The sequence below is a fragment of the Oryx dammah genome, unplaced genomic scaffold (assembly GCF_014754425.2).
Source record: "Oryx dammah isolate SB20612 unplaced genomic scaffold, SCBI_Odam_1.1 HiC_scaffold_23, whole genome shotgun sequence".
NCBI lineage: Eukaryota > Metazoa > Chordata > Mammalia > Artiodactyla > Bovidae > Oryx > Oryx dammah.
In genome coordinates this window covers 55,288,681-55,311,978 of record NW_024070207.1, presented here as the reverse complement: position 1 = coordinate 55,311,978, position 23,298 = coordinate 55,288,681, and the positions used below count along the sequence as shown (strand labels likewise).

The following is a 23,298-nucleotide window of genomic DNA, read 5'->3' as shown; positions in this document are numbered from 1 at the left end:
AATCCTTAAGCTGCTGTTCCAATGCTTTTCAAACTATCTTGGTGAAGAACCAGTTTTTTACAATTTCCCAATCCACCACAGATAGTTTCTTTAGTAAAATACATTAAGTATGAATTACTAGAAAAATAAAAGCCATGCAAAATATAAGCTATCATTTTATTGTTAGATTCAACAGACATAAAATTAATTTTTTTTTCAAGTTGAGTTGCTACATTTTGTAGGTACATATTCTCAATTTCTGCATGTGTGTGCTTCTCAATTTTTATACTTAGGTCATTGCTGTCTAGTAATAATAGTTTGTAGATAAGCAATGATCCTTGGACCATACTTCGAACAGCACTGTTCTAGGCTACCTGCCCATCTATCTAATTTAAGAGGATCAGATTGGGCCCAGTTGTAGTTTCTAAATAATCCCTGCCAAATGATCTTTCACCCTCAGGTTAGTATCTCCTTTGATGGAAAATTTAATATCCTCTCAAAGTAGCATTAGTTGAGTGTTGTGACTGCAATAAAGGCTTTTTAAAAGCTTCTATAAATTCCACTCTTAGATTATATATTTCAAGCTAGTAGGGGGCTGTATCAGTCCAGTTTATTGTAACATCAGACACTATCATAGTATATGGCATAAAGTAGGTGCTTGTTAAATTAAAGGAACAGACCAGTTGGTGCTAGTGATGACTTTGGGGCCATATGTTCATTTTATAAAAGGTAATTTTGTTTTCTTTCCGGCATTTTGGGGGGCAGTATTCATCCTAGTTTTACAAATTTCTTATGTTGAATTAGAAGGCAAGCTCACCTGTCCCAGATAGCTACCAGGCATCTTAATTTTACTTTGAAGGAATTATAGGAAGATAGGAAAATATTTTTCTACATTCTAGGTCCCAAATTTTTACCTTTAACTCAGTCATTCATCAGTTCAGTCATTCAACAGCTATTTATTCGGTGATATGGTTAAGCACCATGCAGATGTTAGAAAGATAAGCTACACAGACATGGTACTTGCTTATTTGGAGCTTATAGTCTGATGGGGAAGAAGTAATAAATCAGATAATCATGCAACTGTGTTATTTCAGTCAGCAACACATGTTTTAAAGGAAAAGTATGGGTGGAGTAGGGCTAGGAAGGTATGTAACAGAGGAAATCTGATCTAGTTTGGGGTTTAAGAAAACCTTCCTTGAGGAAGTAATATTAAGGCCGAATAAAGACATGGGGGTGGGGTGACGTTGATAGAGGGGGTGGAGTAGTTTTCTAGATGAAGGGAAGAGCGCGCAAGAGGATCCTAGGATGAGAGAAGCATAGTGAATTTGGAAAATTGAGCAAACTCTGGGATGGCTGGAGTGGGACACTGTAAGGATTTTGGCCTTTATTCCAGAAACAACGGGACTGATTGAAGGCTTTCAAGCAAGGTGGCTGAAATGACCTTAACTGAATCTATTCAGTGTAAGATTATTACGAGCACATTATGGACCAAAGGCAATGTGGGAGACATAGACTGATTTAGGAATAGTCTCTGCCCTCCAAGATGACACAGTCAAATGGGAGAGAGAAGAACTACACAAACAACTATGATACTATGAGAATGAGAGCCACACATAAAAGAAGGAAAGGGCTTGCAGCCAAGGAGATCAAAAACAGCTTCCTGGAAGCAGCATTTGAACTGGGTTTTGAAAATTGGACAAACTGTGGATGGAGTTTGGGGGATGGGAAAGGTGTTCTAGGCAGAGGCCAGAAAAATATATTGGGAACAGTGAATTCAGTTGCATTAGAGTATGGTTCAGTTCAGTCGCTCAGTCGTGTCTGACTCTTTGCGACCCTATGAATCGCAGCATGCCAGGCCTCCCTGTCCATCACCAACTCCCGGAGTTCACACAGATTCATGTCCATCGAGTCGGTGATGCCATCCAGCCATCTCATCCTCGGTCGTCCCCTTCTCCTCCTGCCCCCAATCCCTCCCAGCATCAAAGTCTTTTCCAATGAGTAAACTCTTCGCGTGAGGTGGCCAAAGTATTGGAGTTTCAGCTTTAGCAGCATTCTTTCCAAAGAACACCCAGGGGTGATCTCCTTCAGAATGGATTTGTTGCATCTCCTTGCAGTCCAAGGGACTCTCAAGAGTCTTCTACAATACCACAGCTCAAAAGCATCAGTTCTTCGGTGCTCAGCCTTCTTCACAGTCCAACTCTCGATAAATGTTTTGTGAGGTACTTGGAGGGCTTCACTATAAATAATATTGAATGCTAGCTTGGAAACTTAGGACTTTGCTCTTTATGTAGTAGAGAGTCAACTCCCTTATTTTATGGATGAGCAAACTGATCCTTGGAAGTGGAGTGACTTGATTTGAGTGAGGTCACACAGGTAGTGCTATTGCTATAGCCCACCGAGAAGTACTGGGTACAGTTGGAAAAAAATATGGGATTGAAGCTCTGGAAAGAACTTAGCTGGAGAGAGGGATTTGAGAGTTATCAATAAAGAAGCAATGCTTGAAGTAGAAAAAAAGGATCTAAGGATTTCTTTGGAGAATGCTTATCTTAGGATGTGTGCATGCTAAGTCGGTTCAGTCATGTTTGACTCTTTGTGACCCTGTAAACTGTAGCCCACCGGGCTCCTCTGTCCTTGGGATTCTCCAGGCAAGAATACTGGAGTGGGTTGCCATGCCCTCCTTCAGGGGATCTTCCCAACCTAGAGACTGAACCTACGTCTCTCATGTCTCCTGCATTGGCAGGCATGCTCTTTACTGCCAGCGCCACTTGGGAAGCCCAAAGTGTTAGCTGCTCAGTCCTGTCTGACTCTTTTCCACCCCATGGACTATATTGCCCACCAGGCTCATCTGTCCATGGAATTGTCAAGGCAAGAAAAACTGGAGTAGGTAGCCATTCTCTTCTCCAGGGGATCTTCCTGACTCCAGGGATTAAACCCAGGTTTCCCACATTGTGAGCAGATTCTTTACCATGTGAGCCATGAGGGAAGGGAAAACAAAGATAAATTTGTGTGAAGGCTATGAAGGAGGAGGAGACATCAGACATATAGAAGGAAAATTAGGGGAGTATAGTATTGTGAACGGAGAAGGCACTGGTAACCCACTCCAGTACTCTTGCCTGGAGAATCCCATGGACAGAGGAGCCTGGTAGGCTGCAGTCCATCGGGTTGCTGAGAGTCTGACATGACTGAGCGACTTCACTTTCATGCATTGGAGAAGGAAATGGCAACCCATTGCAGTGTTCTTGCCCGAAGAATCCCAGGGATAGGGGGCAGCCTGGTAGCTGCCGTCTATGGGGTTGCACAGAGTCAGACATGACTGAAGAGACTTAGCAGCAGCAGCAGTATTGTGAAAGAGCCAAGAGAAGAGAGGCCTTATCCACAAAACAAATATTTTGTGACTACATAAGATTGACCAAGCATGTACCATATAATAGTGACCAAAATAGACATGGTTGTTGTCACTTTGGGGCTCATGGTTTAGATGTGGAGATAGACTTTATTCTACAAGCTACTGAACTATATAATTGTATTTTGTCATTAGTGTATAGAGGAAAATGTACTGCTTTAAGAAGGAAGGTGTGGTCAACATGTTAGACTTTTCACAGAAGTTGAATGTACTGAGACATAATACCCTGTTCCTAACAGTTCTCCCCCATTTTGATGCTCACAGAGCTTCCTAACAGTTAAGACTGGGTGATGCATATCCATTTTGCAGATGTTCAACGGATGATAGTGCTGTAAGGAAAGATTACATGTCGTGTTGCACAGCTGAAACTCTCAGTGAGCCAGGACTCTTTCCAGACCTCCCAACTCTCCCCATTCTATAAATTAGAGAAAGAGGCACTTGATTTTTAAAATGATGAATAATTAGATAGTAAAGATCTCTCTTAAATAGGATTTTGGATAGCCTAGTCCTAGGTTCTAGTCCTGGCATAGAGGCTTAGTTTCTTGTGACAAATCATCTGTCTTATTTGAGCCTCTAACTGTAAAATGAGGAGGGTTGGATTAGACCTGGATGATTTATAAAGACTCCCAACTGTAAGGTTCTGTGGTTCATGCTCTATTCTGTACTATATTCTCATGGTCCTGTGCAGGTAGTTCAGGCCCAGTTATTTATTTAAGGGGCACAGGATTTTATATGGAATTCTGAAGGTTGCTAACTTCGGTGGAATAATTCACAAGGTCTGAAAGAGATCACAGCAAGACCCTTTTCTTGTTCCATTTATGAGATTGCTGAAATCATGACTGTCTTGTTAGCTAAGGACAGAACTGATTGTTTTCTAAAATCTGAAGTAAATCTGGGTATTGGATGATATTTCTACTATTGCTGGTTTGAAATAAACTAAGAGTACTCAAAAAAATGGTACAGTATACTGTGAAATAGAGGCAAGGTGATTAGCTCATGTTCTTAAATGCTGTCTCTTCCTAGGGGGGAACACATATGATAAAGGGAAATATTGGTTGGTAATAGAAAAACACCTTTTATATTGCAAACATGACTTTTAAAATATTGACATTTATACACAGTATGTCTCCTCACCATACACAGAAGGAAGAATAAAAATCTCCAGGATGTATATTTTAAAGGGTGCTTTTTCTCTTTAGAAAATGATTTCTTAAAAGAAATCAAGTATTACACAGATTTTTTTGAAGGGAAGGGGAGGTGGATGGGAATGGATTATGTAAGTGATCATAGCATAAAATAACTTTTTAAAATAGTACAAGAGAAACTCATATGACATATATTTTGAGTATCTTCTACTTGAGATACTTCAATTTTCAGCATCATACTTAACACACAGTGTCCAAATCTGGAAATCTGGACCCTGTACTCAAGGCATGCCTGACAAGTGCCACCATTAAAAACATTTTATACATTTATTAATCTACCTTGAGGCTATAAAATCTGCCTTTAAACAGATTTTTTTCCAGCTATAAAAGTAAAACAGCCTCATAATAGAAAATTTGGAAAATGGAGAGAAGCTAATACAAATCACCTCTGAATACCTTGCCCAAAGATAACTTGTTCTACTTCCTTCCAGATGTTTCCATGTTTACATGATTGAGATCATACCTTATATTCTATTTTATATGTGGTTTCTCCATTGGTATCATATTGTGAGCATTTCCCGTGTGATTCAGCAGCCTTCAAACAATTCTAACAGCTATTGTACATAATTTTCAGTTGTACAATTTATACCAAAATTTTTTAAGAGATACTATATTGGTCATTTAAATTATTTTCACTTGTAAGTTATCATAAATAGCCTTGCAATGTATATACCCTTATGCATAAATCTTTGCTTCTTTGAACCTTGCCCCATTCAGGTTTTTTAAAAATTTTTAAAAAAAAATTTTAATTAATGTATTTTTTATATAAATTTATTTATTTTAATTGGAGGTTAATTAATTTACAATATTGTATTGGTTTTGCCCATTCAGGTTTTTATTCAATGTCACCTCGATGAGGTCTTCTGTAACAACTGTAACATAAAAATGAAAACTCTTCTCCCTTAACACTTACTATTTTCCTTTCTTGCCTTATTTTTTCTCTCTAGTCTGTATCATCACCTAACAGACTAGATATTTTATTTATTTGCTACCTGAATCCTTGTATTAAAAGGTAAGACTGTCAAGTACAGGGATTTTTTTTTCTATTTTGTTTGTTTTTTTTATGGGTTTTTATGAAGGCATTACTGTGCCTAAGTTCAGTTCAGTTGCTCAGTTGTGTCTGAGTCTTTGTGCCTAAGGATATTATTGTGCCTAAGGATATTACATTTTCAAAGGTTCTTGACATAAGTGTGAAGTTGTCCTACTGTATAAGATGGCCAATTTCTGCTAGTAATCCTATGCCAGTACTGGGTATTGTTATTCTTTTACTTTTAATTGGAGGCTAATTACTTTACAATATTGTGGTGGTTTTTGCCATACATTCACGTTTAAATTCTTTGCCAATCTGATAGAGGCAAAACAGTATCCTACAATTTTAATATGCTTCTTTTATTATAGTTAGCATGGATACTTTCTTGTGTTTCCTGGTCACTTTTGTTTCCTTCCTATAAGTGTGTATTGATGACCTATATGCATTTTTCTTTTGAGAACTTAAGTGTTTTTTATTCACTTGTGGGGACAATGTGTGCATTTAGTAGACATTAGATCTTTCTTCAGGCAGTGGCAGCCCACTCCAGTACTCTTGCCTGGAAAATCCCATGGACAGAGGAGCCTTGTAGGCTGCAGTCCACGGGGTTGCTGAGGGTCGGACACGACAGAGCGACTTCACTTTGAATTTTCACTTTCATGCATTGGAGAAGGAAATGGCAACCCATTCCCGTGTTCTTGCCTGGAGAATCCCAGGGACGGGGGAGCCTGGTGGGCTGCCGTCTATGGGGTCGCGCAGAGTCGGACACGACTGAAGTGACTTAGCAACAGTAGTAGCAGCAGATCATTCTTCTGTGGTATGTGTGGAATATATTTTCCAGATTGTGTTTTAATTTAACTTTAATGTACAAATTAGCTTTTATGTAATTATTTATGCGTCTGTCTCTTTTCATTTGTAATTTTTTCTGATAAGTTAATATTTAATAAGCCTTTCCTTATCCAAAATGGGATAAGTGTTTGAATGGATTGTGTTTTCATTTTTATTGCTTATGTTTAATTGTTTAATTCCCCTGGAATTTATTGTGGTGTGAGGTACTTTTCAAAATTGTTTTCCTCTTCAACGGTTTCACAGTACCAAATATTGAATAAATCATTCCACCATTCTGTGATGCCATATTATATATATTATAGTACAATTATTATATTTAGTAGGTTCTCTTTTTTTTTTCTGTTTTCCATTTCTTCTAGCTTGTCTCTTCTTGATCTAGTTGTAAAGTTTAAATCTTATTGCAGTTGCAGTTTTTGTTACCTCAGCTCTTCTACTTACTGTGTGGTCTTTGAACCTTAATTTGTATAATTATAGAGTATATAGGGGCTTCCCCAGTGGCTCAGTGGGTAAAGAATCCACTTGCAATGCAGGAGATGCAGGTTCGATCCCTGGATTCAAGATTCCCTGCAGGAGGGCACAGCAACCCACTCCAGTATTCTTGCCTGAAGAATCCTGTGGACAGAGGAGCCTGGCATGCTACAGTCTATAGTGTCATACAGAGTCACACATGACTGACTTATGCATGCATGCATAAAGAGTATATAATAGCAGTAACATCTATTTTATGTTTTTAATTTTATGAACTGGATCTCTCTATCATTATTTCTGATAATTGATTATGGCTGACATATAGAGAAAATGTTATTTATAATTTTAACTTTCATCCCTTCCACTTAACTCAAATTTATTATTATAAAGTTTGTTTACATGTTTATTTTCTTCTATTTTTTAACTTTGAAGAATTTAAAATATTGACAAGGAGACTCAGAAGTATGTAAAACAATGAGCAAATAACCACATATATGCTTGCTCAGAATGAACAAGTGTTATTAGCATTTTGTTATTTCTTGTTCAGATATGTCTTAATGAAATAAAACTTTACAGATAAACTTTATCTTCCCTTTGAGTCTAGGCCCAGCTTCATTTTTTCCCATATCCTTCCAAAATATTACATGCAGAGCCACCCACATTTGCTTATTTTTTGTTTGGTCACTTTCTACTAACTGATTTGTAAAAGAGTTCTTTTTATATTCTGGATACTAATTATTTGTCAGTTATATACATTGCATATATCTGCTTCTAATATGTCATCTTGGCTTTCTGTTTTGTTTATGAGGTCCTTTTTAGTATAGAAATTTTAGATTTTCATTATAAATTTATGAATTTTTTCCTTCATGAATTGTTATTTTGGTGTCATATTTAAGAAGTATTTTCTTATTCCATCAACATAAAAGACTTTCTCCAAATTTTCTTTAAAATTTAAAACATTTTGCTTCACTTTTTAAGAACATCTGGATTTTATTTTTACATGTGATGTGAAATATAGGTCAATTTTTTTCTATGTCAAATATCATTTGTTAATTTATACACAACTGATTTACAATGCAGAGTCCATCGTATAACCTAATTTCCATAGATGCTTGCATCTATTTCTGGCCTGTCTATATGCTCTATTAATCCATTTGTGTACACTTGTGTTGTTTTAATTATGAATGCTTTATATCAATCTTGATTATTTTGTAAGGTCAAGTTATTTTTCATTCTCTGCAGTTACCCACACCCACACCATTTTTCTTGTTCTTTCTGAATTGTCTTGATTATTTTTGGCCCTTTATTCCCTTTAACTTAATTTTTAAAATAAGATTGTCAAATTCCACTAAAATCATGCTGATTTTTCTTGCACTTTTATTGAATATGTAGAATGAATTTGAGCAGAATTGGCATATTTTTGATAAAGAGATTTACTACTTATGAATAGTATATCTTGATATTATTTAAATTCTGTTTTTATAATCTTTGATAGAGACATAGTTTTATTAATAATACTCTTATGTATAAGATATATTCCTAGGCATCTTCAATTTTTTACTCAAATTTATTAAGACATACTTCTCATGAAATAAAATGTACCCTTGAGAGTACACATTTCAAAATTTCGACTGATGTATATGATCATATAACCATGACCACCACTGCAATAAAGATACAGAAAATGTCCCTCCCCTCAAAAAGATCACTTGTGCCTGTTTGCAGTCAGTTATCTGGGAAAGAATTTATCTGTCTTTATAGTTTTGCTTCTTCTATAATATATAAATGGAGTCATATAGTATATAGCCTTTTGTATCTGGCTTCTTTCACTTAACACATGTTTTTATGCTTCATCTATGTAATTGTATGTATCAGCAGTTTGTTCTTTACTATTTTATTTTTTTATTAAAATGTTTATTTATTTATTTGGCTGTACCAGGTCTTAGTTGTGGCATGTGGAATCTAGTTCCCTGACCAAGGATCTAACCTGGGCCCTCTGCATTGGGAGCACAGAGTCTTAGCCACTGGACTACCAGGGAAGCCCCTATTTATTATTGTTGAGTAGTGTATTTATTCATTAGTTGATGGATGTTTGGGTGTTTTCCACTTTTTTGCTATTATAAGTAATTCTGTTATAAATGTTCTTATACAGGTTTTTGTTTGCACATATATTTGCACTGAAATTCTCTATGAGGAGAATTTCTGGGTTATATAGCAATTGAATGTCTGCTGTTATAAGAAGCTGTCAAACTGTTCTCCAAAGTAGCTATACCATTTTGTATTCCTACTAGCACCGTATGAGAGTCCTAGTTGCTCAACATCCCCACCTACACTTGGCATTTTCAGTGTTTTTTTAATTATTAAACTTAAATGTTAGAGAAGTTTTAGATATACAAAAAACTGAAGAGAAAGTATGGAGAGTTACTTTATCTGTTCCCCCTCAGTTTCCTCTACTACTGACATTTTGCATTAATGTAGCACATTTGTTAAAACTGATGAACTAATATTGATATAATCATGAACTAAAGTCCATAGTTCTGAATTTGGGTTCATTCTTTGTGTCCTACAGTTATATGAGTTTTAACAAGTGTATGCCATGTGCTCATCATTACAGTATACAGAATATTTTACCACCCTACATATACTCTGTGTTCTACCTATCCCTCCCTCTCTCCTGAACCCCTAGCAACCACAGATCTTTTTACTGTCTCTTTACTGTTGCTTTTTCCAGAATGTCATACAGTTGGAATCTTACAGTATGTAGCCTTTTCAGACTGGCTTCTTTCACTTAGTAATGTGTATTTAAGGATCTTCCATGTATTTTCAAGGTTTTATAGCTCATTTCTTTTTATTGACAAATAATAGTCCATTGACCAGATGTACCACAGTCTTTTATTCCCATTTACTATAGAAGGACATTGTGGTTGCTTCCAAGTTTTGGCAGTTATGAATGAAGCTGCTATAAACATTCATGTGTAGGTTTTTGTGCAGATAATGTTTTCAACTCATTTGGGTAAATACTAAGGCACACAATTGCTGGATCACATGGTTAGACTATGTTTAGCTTTGTAGGAAACTGCCAAACTGTCTTCCAACGTGGCTGCACCATTTTGCATTCCCACCAGCAATGAGTGAGTGTTCTTGTCGCTCCATATTATCATCAGCAATTGTTGTCAGTGTTTTGGAATTTAGTTGCTCTAATAGATTTGTAGTGGCATCTCATTGTTATTTTACTTTGCAATTCCCTAATGACATATGAGTTGAATATCTTTTCATATGCTTATTTGCTATTCATATATAGTATTTGCCCAGGTATCTCTTCAAATCTTTTGCCTGTTTTTAACTGAGTTACTTATTTTCTTATTTTAGAATTTTAAGAGTTCTTAGAATATTTTGGGCACAAATTCTTTATCATATATATGTATTTGCAAACATTTTCTCCCAGTCTATCTGTCTTGTGTTTCCATTCTCTTAACAGTGCCTTTCTCAAAGCAAGCATTTTTTATTTTAATGAAATCCAATTTATCATTTTTTTTCTTTCATGGATTGTGCTTTTGGTATGAAATCTAAAAACTCATTATCAAGAATAAGGTCACCTATATTTACTCCTATTATATCTTCTAGAAGTTTTATAGTTTTGCATTTTACATTTAGGTGTGTGATCCATATTGGTATAAAGTCTGGGTCTAGATTCATTTTTGTATTTGTGGATATCCAGTTGCCCAGCACCATTTATTGAAAAGAGTTTTCTTTTTCCAATGAATTGCCTTTGCTCCTTTGTCAAAGATCATTTGACTATATTTGTGGATCTATTTCTGGGCTTTCTATTCTTTTCCATTGATCTATTTGTGTATTCTTTCACCAATACCAAACTCTCTTGATTACAATAACTTTATAGTAATTCTTGCCATTGTATAGTGTCAGTCCTTTAGTTGTATTCCTCTTCTTCAGTATTGCTTGATTATTCTGGGTCTTTTGCCTTTCCATATAAACTTTAGAATTAGTTTGTTGAGATCCACAGAAATCTTGGTGGGATTTTGATTGTGCTGTGTGTACTTAGTCTCTCAATGTGTCCGACTCTTTGCAACCCATGGACTGTAGCTTGCCAGGCTCCTCTGTGCATGGGGATTCTCCAGGCAAGAATACTGGAATGGGTTGCCATGCTCTCCTCCAGGAAATCTTCCCAACCCAGAGACTGAACCCAGGTCTCCCACATTGCAGGCGGATTCTTTACTGTCTGAAGGGAAGTCCAGTAGTTTTGATTGGAATTGTGCCAAATCTGTAGATCAAGTTGGCAAGAACAGAATCTAATAGTATTATATCTTCATATCCAGGAGTATGAAACATCTCTCCATTTATTTAGATCTTCTTGATTTCTTTCATCAAAGTTTTGTAGTTTCCTCATATAGATCTCACATATATATATTTTTAAAGTTATATGTATTTCATCTTTTGGTACTAATTTAAATAGTGCTGTTTTAATTTCAAATTTCAGTTGTTCATTGCTGGTATATAAGAAAATAACTGACTTCTGTTTATTAACTTTTTATTTTGGCTCATTTTATTTTAGCCTAGAGTGAATGTGTAGTGGTAGCTCACTGTGGTTTAATTTGCAGAACTCTGTGTCTCATGATGGGCTTCCCAGGTGGCGCTAGTGGTAAAGAACCTGTCTCCCAATGCAGGAGATGTAAGAGACATGGGTTCAATTCCTATGTTGGGGAGATCCCCTGAAAGAGAGTGTGGCAACCCACTCTAGTATTGTTGCCTGGAGAATCCCATGGACAGAGGAGACTGGACGGCTACAGTCCTTGGGGTTGCAAAGAGTTGGACACGACTGAGCGACAGCACAGCACATGACTATAATACTGAACATGTTCATATGCTTATTGGCCATCTCTGTGTGTCCTTTGGAGAAATGTCCATGAAAATCGGGATGTTTGTACTCCTATTATTGAGTTGTATATATACATATACAAAATTGTATATATATATATAATTCTTTAAAAATATGTTTTGAAAATATTTTCTCCCATTATGTGACCTTTTAAATTTTTCTATGTAGGCTTTCTATATGACTTTGATTTTTTGTATTCTGAGAAGTTTTTGCCTTAACTAGATTCCTAATGAGCCGTTCATTTGTTTTCTTCCAGAATTTTATCATTTCAGATCTTTGATTTATGTCTTTGATACATGTTTAGATGACTTTTGTCTTTGGAGCAAGGATAAAGTTTGTTTTTGTAGTTTTCAGTATATAGGTTTGAATATATTTTATTAACTTTGTTCTAAGTATTATATTTTTATCGTATATAAATGATATAGCATTTTAAATTTTTTTAGTATTTAACTGTAGTTGATTTACAATATTGTGTTGGTTTCAGATACACAGCTTCAAATTCTTTTCTACTATAGGCTTTATTACAAGATACTGAATATAGTTCCATGTGCTGTATAGTAAATCTTTGGTGTTTATCCTTTTATACATTGTGGTGTGTATCTGTTAATCCCATATGCCTAATTTATCCCCCTCTCCCCTTTCCCCTTTGGTAGCCATAAGTTTGTTTTCTATGCCTGTGAGTCTGTTTATGTTTTGTAAATAACTTCTTTAGTATCATAGTTTAGATTCTACATGTAAGTGATATATGATATTTGTCTTTATCTGACTTATTTCACTTAGCATGATAATCTCTAGATTCATCCATGTTGCTGCAAATGGCATTATTTCATTCTTTTTTATGGCTGAGTAGCATTCCAATGTGTATATATACTACATATTCTTTATCCATTCATTTATTGATGGAAATTTAGGTTGCTTCCATGTCTTGGCTATTGTAAATATTGCTGCTGTGAACACTGGGGTGAATGCATCATTTTGAATTAGAGTTTTCTCTAGATATATGCTAAGGAGTGGGATTGTGGAATCTAATGGTAGCTCTGTTTTCAGTTTTTAGGGACACTCCATACTGTTTTCCATAGTGGCTGTACCACTTTACCTTCCCACCAACAGTGTAGGAAGGTCCCTTTTCTCTACCCCCTCTGCAGATTTTATTCTTTGCAGACTTTTGATGATGGCCCCACATTCTCACCCGTCAGGTGATACCTCATTGTAGTTTTGATTTGCATTTCTCTAATAAGAAGCAATGTGGAAAATCTTTTCATATGACTGTTAGCCATCTGTATATCTTCTTTGGAGAAAGGTCTATTTAGGTTTCCTGCCCAGTTTTTGATTGGGTTGTTTGTTTTGTTTGTTTGTTTGATATTGAGTTGTATGTGCTGTTGTATATTTTGGAAATTAAGCCCTTGTTGGTCTCATCATTTGCAAATATTTTCTCCCAGTCCATAGATTGTTTTTTTGTTTTCTCTATGATTTATTTTGCTCTGCAAAAGCTTATAAATTTGGTTAGCTCCCATTTGTTTATTTTTGCTTTTATTTCTTTTGCCTTGGGAAACTGACCTAAGAAATTATTGCTATGATTTATGTCCAAGAATGTTTTGCCTATGTCTTCTTCAAGAAGTTTTATGGTGTTATGTCTTATATGTAAATTTTTAAGCCATTTTGAGTTTATTTCTGTGTGTAGTCTGACAGCATTCTAACTTCATTGATTTATATGTGGCTGTCCAGCTTTCCCAATATCACTTACTGAAGAGACTGTCTTTTCTCCATTTTATATTCTTGCCTCCTTTGTTGAAGATTGACCATAGGTATTTGGGTTTATTTCTGGGATTTCTATTCTGCTCCATTAATCTGTATGTCTATTTTTGCACCAGTACCATGCTACAGTATTGTCTAAAGTCTGGGAGGTTTATGCCTCCCACTTTGTTCTTTTTCCTCAGAATTATTTTGACAATTCTGGGTCTTTTGTGTTTCCATATAAATTTTATAATTATTTGTTCTAACTGTGAAAAATGTCATGGGTAATTTGATAAGGATAGTATTAAATCTATAGATTGCTTTGGGTAGTATGGCCATTTTAACAACATTATTTCTCCCAAACCAAGATCATCGGATATCTTTTCATGTTTTTTTGTATCATCTTCAATTTCCTTTCTGTGTTTTGTAGTTCTCAGCATATAGGTCTTTCACATCCTTGGTTAGATTCCTCCCTAGGTATTTTTTTGACATGATTTTAAATAGGATCATTAGCTTTAACTTTCTCTTTCTGATTTCATTGTTAGTGTAAATAAATCCAACAGATTTGTGTATATCAATCTTGTATCCTGCTAACTTACTGAATTAATTTATTAGTTCTAATAGCTTTTGTGTGGAGTCTTTCGGGTTTTCTGGACTTCCCTGGTGGCTCAGACAGTAAAGAATCTGCCTGCAATGCAGGAGACCCAGGTTCAATCCCTGGGTTGGGAAGATCCCCTGGAGAGGGAAATGGTTACCCACTCCAGTATACTTGCCTGGAGAATTCCATGGACAGAGGAGCCTAGCAGGCTACAATCCATGGGGTCACAAAGAGTCAGCGTATAAGATATCATGTCATTTGCATACAAAGACAATTTTACCTCTTCTCTTTCAATTTTCTTACTATTTATTTCTTTTTCTTATTTGATTGCTGTGGCTGACTTCCAATACTATGTTGAAAAGAAGTGATAAGAGTGGGCATCCTTATCTTATTCCAGACTTTAGCAGGTAGGCTTTCAGCTTTTCACTATTATACTGACTGTGGGTTTGTCATAAATGATTTTTATTATGTTGAGATATGTTTCCTGTATACTCATTTTGGTGAGATTTTTAATCATGAATGAATGTTGAACTTTGCCAAATGCTTTTTCTGCATCTATTGAGATAATTATGCAGTTTTTGTCTTTTCTTTTGTTAATATGTATATCACATAGATTGATTTGGCTATGTTGAACCATTCTTATGACCCTGAAATGAATCCAACTTGATCATGGTATGTGATACTTTTTATGTATTGTTTGATTCAATTTGCTAGTATTTTGCTGACAATTTTTGTATCTATGTTCATCAAAGGTATTGGCCTGTAAAATTTTTTTTGGTAGTGTCTGGTTTTGGTGTCAGGGTGATGATGGCTTCATAGAATGTCTTTGGGAGTGTCCCTTCCTCTTTGATCTTTTGGAAGAGTTTAAGGTTTGGAATGAGTTCTTCTTTGTATGTTTGGTAGAATTCCCCATGAGGCCATCTGATCCTTTTGTTTGCAGGGAGTTGTTATTTATTTATTGTTTTTGTTTTAACAAATTCTATTTCACCTCCAGTGATAGATCTGTTTAAATTATCTGTTTCTTCTTGATTCAGCTTTGGCAGGCTGTATGTTTGTAGAAACTTGTCCATTTATTCTAGGCTGCCTATTTTGTTGTCATGTAACTATTCCTAGTAATTTCTTAAGATTTTTTTTTGAATTTTTGTGGTATTGGTTTTATTTTCTCCACTTGAATTTCTTAATTTGTTTATTTGTGTGCTCTCTCTTTTCTTCTTGGTGAGCTTGGCCAGAGGTTTGCTGATCTTGTTTAACCTTGCAAGAAACCAGCTCTTGACTCAACTGATTTTTTTCCTATTGTTTTAATTTTTAAAAATTTTTATTGGAGCATACTTGCTTTAAAATATTGTGTTACTTCTGCTGTACAGCAAAATGAATCAGTTATATATATCCATATATCCCCTCTTTTGTAGATTTCCTTCCCATTTAGGTCAACACAGAGCACTGAATACAGTTCCCTGTGCTATACAATAGGTTCTCATTAGTTATCTATTTTATAAACTCACTAAGTCATGTCTGACCCCATGAATTGCAGCACACCAGGTTTCTATGTTCTTCACTGTCTCACAAGTTTGTTTAAAGTCACGTCCATTGAGACAGTGATACCATCCAACCATCTCATCCTCTGTCATCCCCTTCTCCTTTTGCCCTCAATCTTTCCCAGCATCAGAGTCTTTTCCAATGAGTTAGCTCTTCGGATCAGGTGGCCAAAGTATTGGAGCTTCAGCTTCAGCATCAGTCCTTCTAATGAATGATCAAGATTGATTTACTTTAGGATTGACTGGTTTATACATAGTAATGTATACATGTCAATCCTGGTCTACTAATTCATCCTCCCTCCTTGGTATCCATACATCTCTGCATCTCTGCCTCTGTTTCTGCTTTGAAAGTAAGTTCATCTAGATTCCATATACAAGTGACATTATATTAGATTTTCTATTTCTGACTTACTTTACTCTGTATGACACTCTCCAGGTCTATCTGTGCCTCAGCAAATAGCATGATTTTGTTCCTTTTTAATGGCTGAGTAATATTCCATTGTATGTATGTACCACATCTTCTTTATCCATTCCTCTATTAATAGGCATTTAGGTTGCTTTATGTCCTAGATATTGTAAATATGTTGCAATGAATATTGGGGTGTATGAGTCTTTTTGAATTATGGTTTTCTCTGGGTATATGCCCAAGACGGGTATTGCTGGGTCATATAGTAGTCCTATTTTTAATTTTTTGAGGAACCTCCATACTGTTCTTCATAGTGGCTCTACCAATTTACATTCCCACCAACATTGTAGGAGAGTTCATTTTTCTCCACATCCTCTCCAACATTTATTGTTTATAGATTTTTTTTTTTGATGATGACCGTTCTGATTGGTGTGACATGATACATCATTGCAGTTTTGATTTCTCTAATAATTTGTGATGCTGAGCATCTTTTCATGTGTTTCTTCTTTGGAGAAATGTCTGTTTAGGTCTTTCACTCATTTTTTCATTCGTGTTTTTTTTTTTGGTATTGAGTTTCATAAGCTGTTTGTATGTTTTGGATATTAATATTGTTTTTTTAATTTCTATTTTATTTATTTCCTCTCTGATCTTTATTATTCCCTTCCTTCTGCTGACTTGAGGTTTTATTTGTTCTTTTTCTAATTCTTTTAAATGGTAGATTAGATTGTTATTTGAAGTTTTTCTCAGTTTTTGAGGAAGGCCTGTATCACTATGAACTTCCCTCTAAGGACCTCTTTTGCTGCATCCCATAAATTTCAAATGCTTATGTTTTTAATGTTGTTAGTCTCGAGGTATTTTTTTAAAACTTCCTCCTTGATTTCATCATTGACCTGTTGGGTTTTTAGTAGCATGGTGTTTGGTCTCCATGTAATTGTATATATTTTTCTCATTTTTCTTTCTGTGGTTGATTTCTAATTTCAGGCCACTGTAGTCAGAGAAGTTGTTTGAAATAATTTCCATTCTCTTAAATTTGTTAAGGCTTGTTTTGTTCCCTAGTATATATCAGTAGGGTGTTAAAATCTACTATTATTGTGTTCCCATCAATTTCTCCTCTTATGTCTGTTAGTATTCGTTTTATGTATTTGGGTGCTCCTATATTGGGAGAATATATCTTAATGATTATAATATCCTCTTCTTGTATTGATACTTTTATCATCATGTAGTGCATTTCTTTGTCTTTATGGACTTTGTTTTAAAGTCTATTTTGTCTGATATGAGTATTGCTGTCTCCACTTTCATATCATTTCCATTTACTTGAAATAATCTTATTCCATTCCCTCACTTTAAATCTATGCCTGTATTTTTCCCTAAAGTGTCTCTTTTAGGCAACATACTGTAGGTTCGTTTTGTTTTTGTTTTTTGATTATTATCCAGTCTGCCACTGTTTGTCTTTTGACTGGATCATTTAGTCCATTGACATTTAAAGTAATTACTGATATGTATGTATTTATGACTATTTTAAACCTTGTTTTCCAGTTGAATTTGTATTTCTTCTTTGTTCCTTTCTTCTTTTTATTTTTCCTTTTATGCTTTGATGACTTTCTTTTGTATTTTACTTGAGTTCTTTTCTTACTGATTTTTGTGAGTCTATTATATGTGTTTGATTTGTGGTTACCCTGGTTATCAAGTATGTTAACCCATAACTATATCTACTTGCTTTAGACTGATAGTCATGTAAGCTTAAACACATTCTCAAAAATATACATTTTCTTATTCTCCTCCCCCACATTTTGTGATTTTGATGTCCTGTTTTAAATCTTTATGTTTATCCTTTTGCTGATAATTGTAATTATAATTGCTTTCACAATTTTTTGATTTTTTAAGCCTATGTGCTGAAACTCTAATACTTTGGCCACCTCATGTGAAGAGTTGACTCATTGTAAAAGACTCTGATGCTTGGAGGGATTGGAGGCAGGAGGAGCAGGGGACGACAGAGGATGAGATGGCTAGATGGCATCGCTGACTCGATGGACATGAGTTTGTGTAAACTCCGGGAGTTGGTGATGGACAGGGAGGCCTGGCGTGCTGCAATTCATGGGGTCGCAAAGAGTCAGACACAACTGGGCGACTGAACTGAACTGGCTTATTTAAGTAATCTTCAATCCTTTTATATATTTGCCTTTCCTGTTGTGATAGTCGTTTTCCTATAGAGTCATACTTTTCTATTTTGAAAAGACCTTTCAATATTTCTTTTAGGATAGGTTTAGTATTGCTGTATTGTTTTAGTTTTTTGCTTGTCTGAGAAATTCTTTCTCCTTTTCTAAATGATAATCATGCTGGGCAGTGTATCCTAGGTTGCAGGTTTTTCCATTTCAGGACTTTGAATATATTTTGCTACTCCCTTCTGGCCTGCAAAGTTTCTGCAGAGGAATCAGCTGGTAACCCTATGTTGTTGTCATTGTTTAGTCACTAAATCATGTCCGACTCTTGCAATCCCATGAACTGTGGCCCACCTGGCTCCTCTGTCCATGGGATTTTCCAGGCAAGAATACTGATGTGGATTGCCATTTCCTTCTCTATGGGATCTTCCTGACCCAGGGGTTGAACCTGTATCTCTGGTGTTGGCAGGTGAATTCTTACCACTGAGCCACCAGGAAAGTACTAACAACCTTGTGGGGATTCCCTTTTAACTGATTATCTGTTTTTCTTTCACTGCCTTTAGAATCCTCTCTTTATCTTGAACTTTGCCACTTTAATTTTGATATATCTCAGGGTGGGTCTGTTTGGGTTCATCTTGCTGGGGACCCTTTGTACTTCCTATTCCTGGATATCTATTTCCTTTTTTAGGCTTGGGAAGTTTGCAGCCATAATTTCTTCAAATACATTTTTGATTCCCTTTTCTCTTTCTTTATCTTCTGGTATCAGTACTAGTCCCTCATCCTGCTTGGCAGCAAGTCAGCCCATGTACATTCTTCTAGGCAAATTCCAGGCCCCTGCACCTCCCTATACCTGGCTAATCTACTAGACAGTGAAGGAGGTTCCCAAGGTGAGCTAATCTTTCTTTCCTCATTCTTGGCTTTTCCTTAGGGGTGCAGGTCTCATCTTCATTTTCTTCATTTCTTTTTTTTTTCCTCCTTTAGTCCTGCCCAATTATGTGAGGTTCTTTCTTACAGCTTTAGTTGCATGAGCTCTTCTGCCCACTTTCAGTTGGTATTCTGTGAGAACTGTTCCACATTTGGATGTATTTTTGATGTACTTGTAGGGGGAGATGAACTCTATGTTCTTCTACTCTGCCATCTTGAACTCCTCCCTGACAATTTTTCAACATTTATTGTTAGTATACATAAATACAGTTAATTTTTATACATTGAGCTTGTATCGTATGACCTTAAAAGACTCAATTATTCTAGTAGCTTTTTTTTTAAAAAAAAAGAGTGTTGGGATTTTCTATGTAGATGATTATGTTATCTAGGAATAATGACAGTTTTATTTCCTCTTTTCTAATTTGTATATGTTTTCTTATTTTGTTTTGTTTTTGCTGTATTTGAACTGGATAGGACCTCTAGTAGAATGTTGAATTGAAATGGTCAGAGCAGAGCTCCTTGCCTTTCTCCTGATTTTATTGGGAGAAATATTCAGCCATTTACCATTCACTGTGAAGTCAGTTTTAGATTTTTCTTACATGCCATTTATAAATTTGAGAGAATTATTTTCTATCAATAGTTTGCTGATGGATTTTATGATGAATATATGCTGGATTTTTTTCAAATACCTCTTCTGTGTTGATTGAAGTAATCATTTAAAGTTTGTTGATATGGTGAAAAGTGAAAATGGTAGTCACTTCAGTTGTATCCAACTCTTTGCAACCCCATGGACTGTAGCCTGCCAGTCTCCTCTGTCCATGGACTTCTCCAGGCAAGAATACTGGAGTGGGTTGCCATTCCCTTCTCCAGGGGATTTTCCCAACCCAGGGATCAAATCCAGATCTCCTGTATTGCAGGTGGATTCTTTACATTCTGAGCTACCAGGGAAGCTCTTAAAGCTATACCTGCTGCTGCTGCTGCTAAGTCGCTTCAGTCATGTCCAACTCTGTGCAACCCCATAGACAGCAGCCCACCAGGCTCCACCGTCCCTGGGATTCTCCAGGCAAGAACACTGGAGAGTGGGTTGCCATTTCCTTCTCCACTGCATGAAAGTGAGAAGTGAAAGTGAAGTCGCTCAGTCGTGTCCGACTCTTAGCAACACCATGGACTGCAGCCTACCAGGCTCCTCCGTCCATGGATTTTCCAGGCAAGAGTACTGGAGTGGGGGTGCCATTGCCTTCTCTTCTATTATTTTTAATCTATTGGCATAATGCTTCCCCCCTACTGCTCTAGTAATATTTTTATTTTCTTTTATCTATACTTTTGCCTCCTTGTTGATTCTTAATATTGTTGACTGGTGCCAGTTCTCTTATTGCTGCTGTTGCTGTTTAGTCTCTAAATGATGACCAACTCTTTGTGACTCCATGGACCATAGCCTATCAGGCTCCTCTGTCCATGGGATTTCCCAGGTAAGAATACTAGAGTGTGTTACCATTTCCTTCTCCAGGGGATATTCCCAACCGAGGAATTGAACCCAAGTCTCCTGCATAGCAAGTAGATTCTTTACTGTCTGGGCCACCAGGGAAGCCCCAAGTATTAGTTTTCTATTGCTGAATTATAAATTACCAAATACTTAATGGGTCAAAACAACACAAATTTATCTTCTTACAATTCTGGAGATTTTCCTGGGCTAAAATCAAGGTGTTTGCAAGGCTGTGTTCCTTTCTGGAGAGTCTGGGGGAGTATTTATTTCCTTGCATTTTCCAGCTTCTGGAGGCCACTACATTCCTTGGTTCATGGCCCCTTCCTTCTTCTTAAAGTCAGCAATGTCTTTTTTACATCGCATTACTCTGACCCTGACTCTTCTGCCTCCTGCTTCTACTTTTAAGAACCTTTGTGATTATATTGGGCCCACCCAGATAGTCCGAATAATCTACCTATTTTAGTTCAGTTCAGTTCAGTCGCTCAGTCATGTCTGACTCTTTGCGACCCCATGAATCGCAGCACACCAGGCCTCCCTGTCCATCACCAACTCCCGGAGTTCACTCAGACTCGAGTCCATCAAGTCAGTGATGCCAGACCACTAATTAGCAACCTTAATTCCATCTGCTACCTTAATCCCACTTTGCCATGTAACCTAACACAGTCACAGGACGCACACATTTTTGTTTTGTTTTCCTTGGAATTATTATATTTAAAAAATATGCTTATTTTCCATGTTATCACCACCAATCTAAGTTCACACTGTCAGTTGTCTACATTTCTTCTCAGTAATTCAGACATATATGATGTGGGTATGCTAAGTCACTTCAGCTGTGTCCAACTCTTAGTGACCCTATGGATGGTAGCCTGCCAGACTCTTCTGTCCATGGGATTCTCAAGGCAAGAATACTGGAGTGGGTTGCCATGCCCTTCTCTAGGGGATCTTACCCACCCAGGGATCAAACCCACATCTCTTATGTCTTCTGCATTGGCAGGTGGGTTCTTTACCACTAGCACCACTACTTTATTTTTATTATCATTTAAATTGCTCCTTGACTTTTCTGTCCTACTACCGTCTAACTGGTTTCTCACTTGGTTTTGTTCACAACTGTCATCCTGAAATAATTTATTTCCCTCAGAAGGTTGTTCTACTCCCTTGTAGCTTCCAAAATCGCTGTTAAGAAGTATGAATCCATCCTGATTGTGAACATTTATACTTTGTATCTCTTTCTCATATTCTTTCATCTCTCGTGTTCTGATGATGCTGTGTTTTCTTGTGGATCTATTTTCATCCACTGTGCTGAGAACTCCATTTGCTCTTCCCTGCAGAGATTTTTTTTTTTGAATTATTGTATTGGTGAAGTACTTCCTGCCACCTGCCCCCCCACCCCCATCTCTATCGCTGTCTCTCCTTCCCTCCTACAATTTAAATGTTGGCTTTCCAAAGCTGGTTTTTATAATTTCTTAACATTTTTTTGTCTTCTATCTTCTTGTCTATGTCTATATTTCAGAGGATATCTTCAACATTATCTACCAGTCCCTCTATTGAGTGTTTTATTTCCTCTATCATGATTTTAATTTCTAATGTTTTTAAAAACTATTCTTTGAACTTTCTTTTCTTACAGAAACTTGTTCTTTCTTTTTCCTGAATGCAAAATCTTATCTGCTATCTCCAGTGATATTAATGACATAATTTTTGTGCCTTTTATCTTTAGAGTCTTTTCTCTTGAAATTTATTTTCATTTTTAAAAAGCTTTCTATTTTGTATTGAGATATAGTTGATTAACAATATTGTGACAGTTTCAGGTGGGCAGCAAAGGGTTTCAGCCATACATATATATGTATCCATTCTCTCCCAAATTCCTCTCCCATCAGGCCTGCCACATAACATTTAGCAGAGTTTCTTGTGCTATACAATAGGCCCTTCTTGGTTGAAATTAATATTTTAAAATATTTGTTTTGTTGTTTATATTTTATGTCAGAGGCTTTCTTCATGGGTGTTCTGTTCCTTGATTGTTTCCTTCTATTTGAAAACTGATTGGGAATGCTAAGTGAGGAGGTTTAGTATCTGCTGAGGTTGTTTTGTTGAGAATTATGATGTCAAAGTTTTTTGGTCTTTTCTCTTGTACTGAGAAGATTCAACAGAAATTTATATTCTAAATGTCTTCCTTCAGTTCAGTTCAATTGCTCAATCGTGTATGACTCTTTGCAACCCCATGGACTGCAGCATGCCAGGCTTCCCTGTCCATCACCAACTCAAAGAACCTACTCAAACTCATGTCCATCACGTCAGTGATGCCATCCAACCATCTCATCCTCTGTTGTCCCCTTCTCCTCCTGCCTTCAATCTTTCCTAGCATCAGAGTCTTTTCGAATGAGTCAGTTCTTCGCATCAGGTGGCCAAAGTATTGGAGTTTCGGCTTCAACATCAGTCCTGCCAATGAATATTCAGGACCGATCTCCTTTAGGATTGACTAGTTGGATCTCCTTGCAGTCCAAGGGATTTTCAAGAGTCTTCTCCAACACCACAGTTCAAAAACATCAATTCTTCGGCGCTCAGCTTTCTTTGTAGTCCAACTCTCACATCCATACATGACTGCTGGAAAACCCATAGCTTTGACTAGACAGATCTTTG

The 23,298-nt window shown here is 36.4% G+C and overlaps 1 protein-coding gene, 1 non-coding gene and 1 pseudogene across 2 annotated transcripts in view; 2 read left to right on the top strand and 1 right to left on the bottom strand.

Moving 5' to 3' along the window:
- GABRA3 (gamma-aminobutyric acid type A receptor subunit alpha3) overlaps positions 1-23,298 on the top strand; it is a 243,619-nt gene that overhangs the window by 3,257 nt on the left and 217,064 nt on the right. The gene's annotated exons all lie outside the window — the stretch shown is intronic.
- LOC120881579 overlaps positions 1-23,298 on the top strand; it is a 29,929-nt pseudogene that overhangs the window by 2,938 nt on the left and 3,693 nt on the right.
- On the bottom strand, positions 8,898-8,970 carry TRNAG-CCC. The gene has a single exon. It is a non-coding gene; the product is annotated as a tRNA-Gly (tRNA).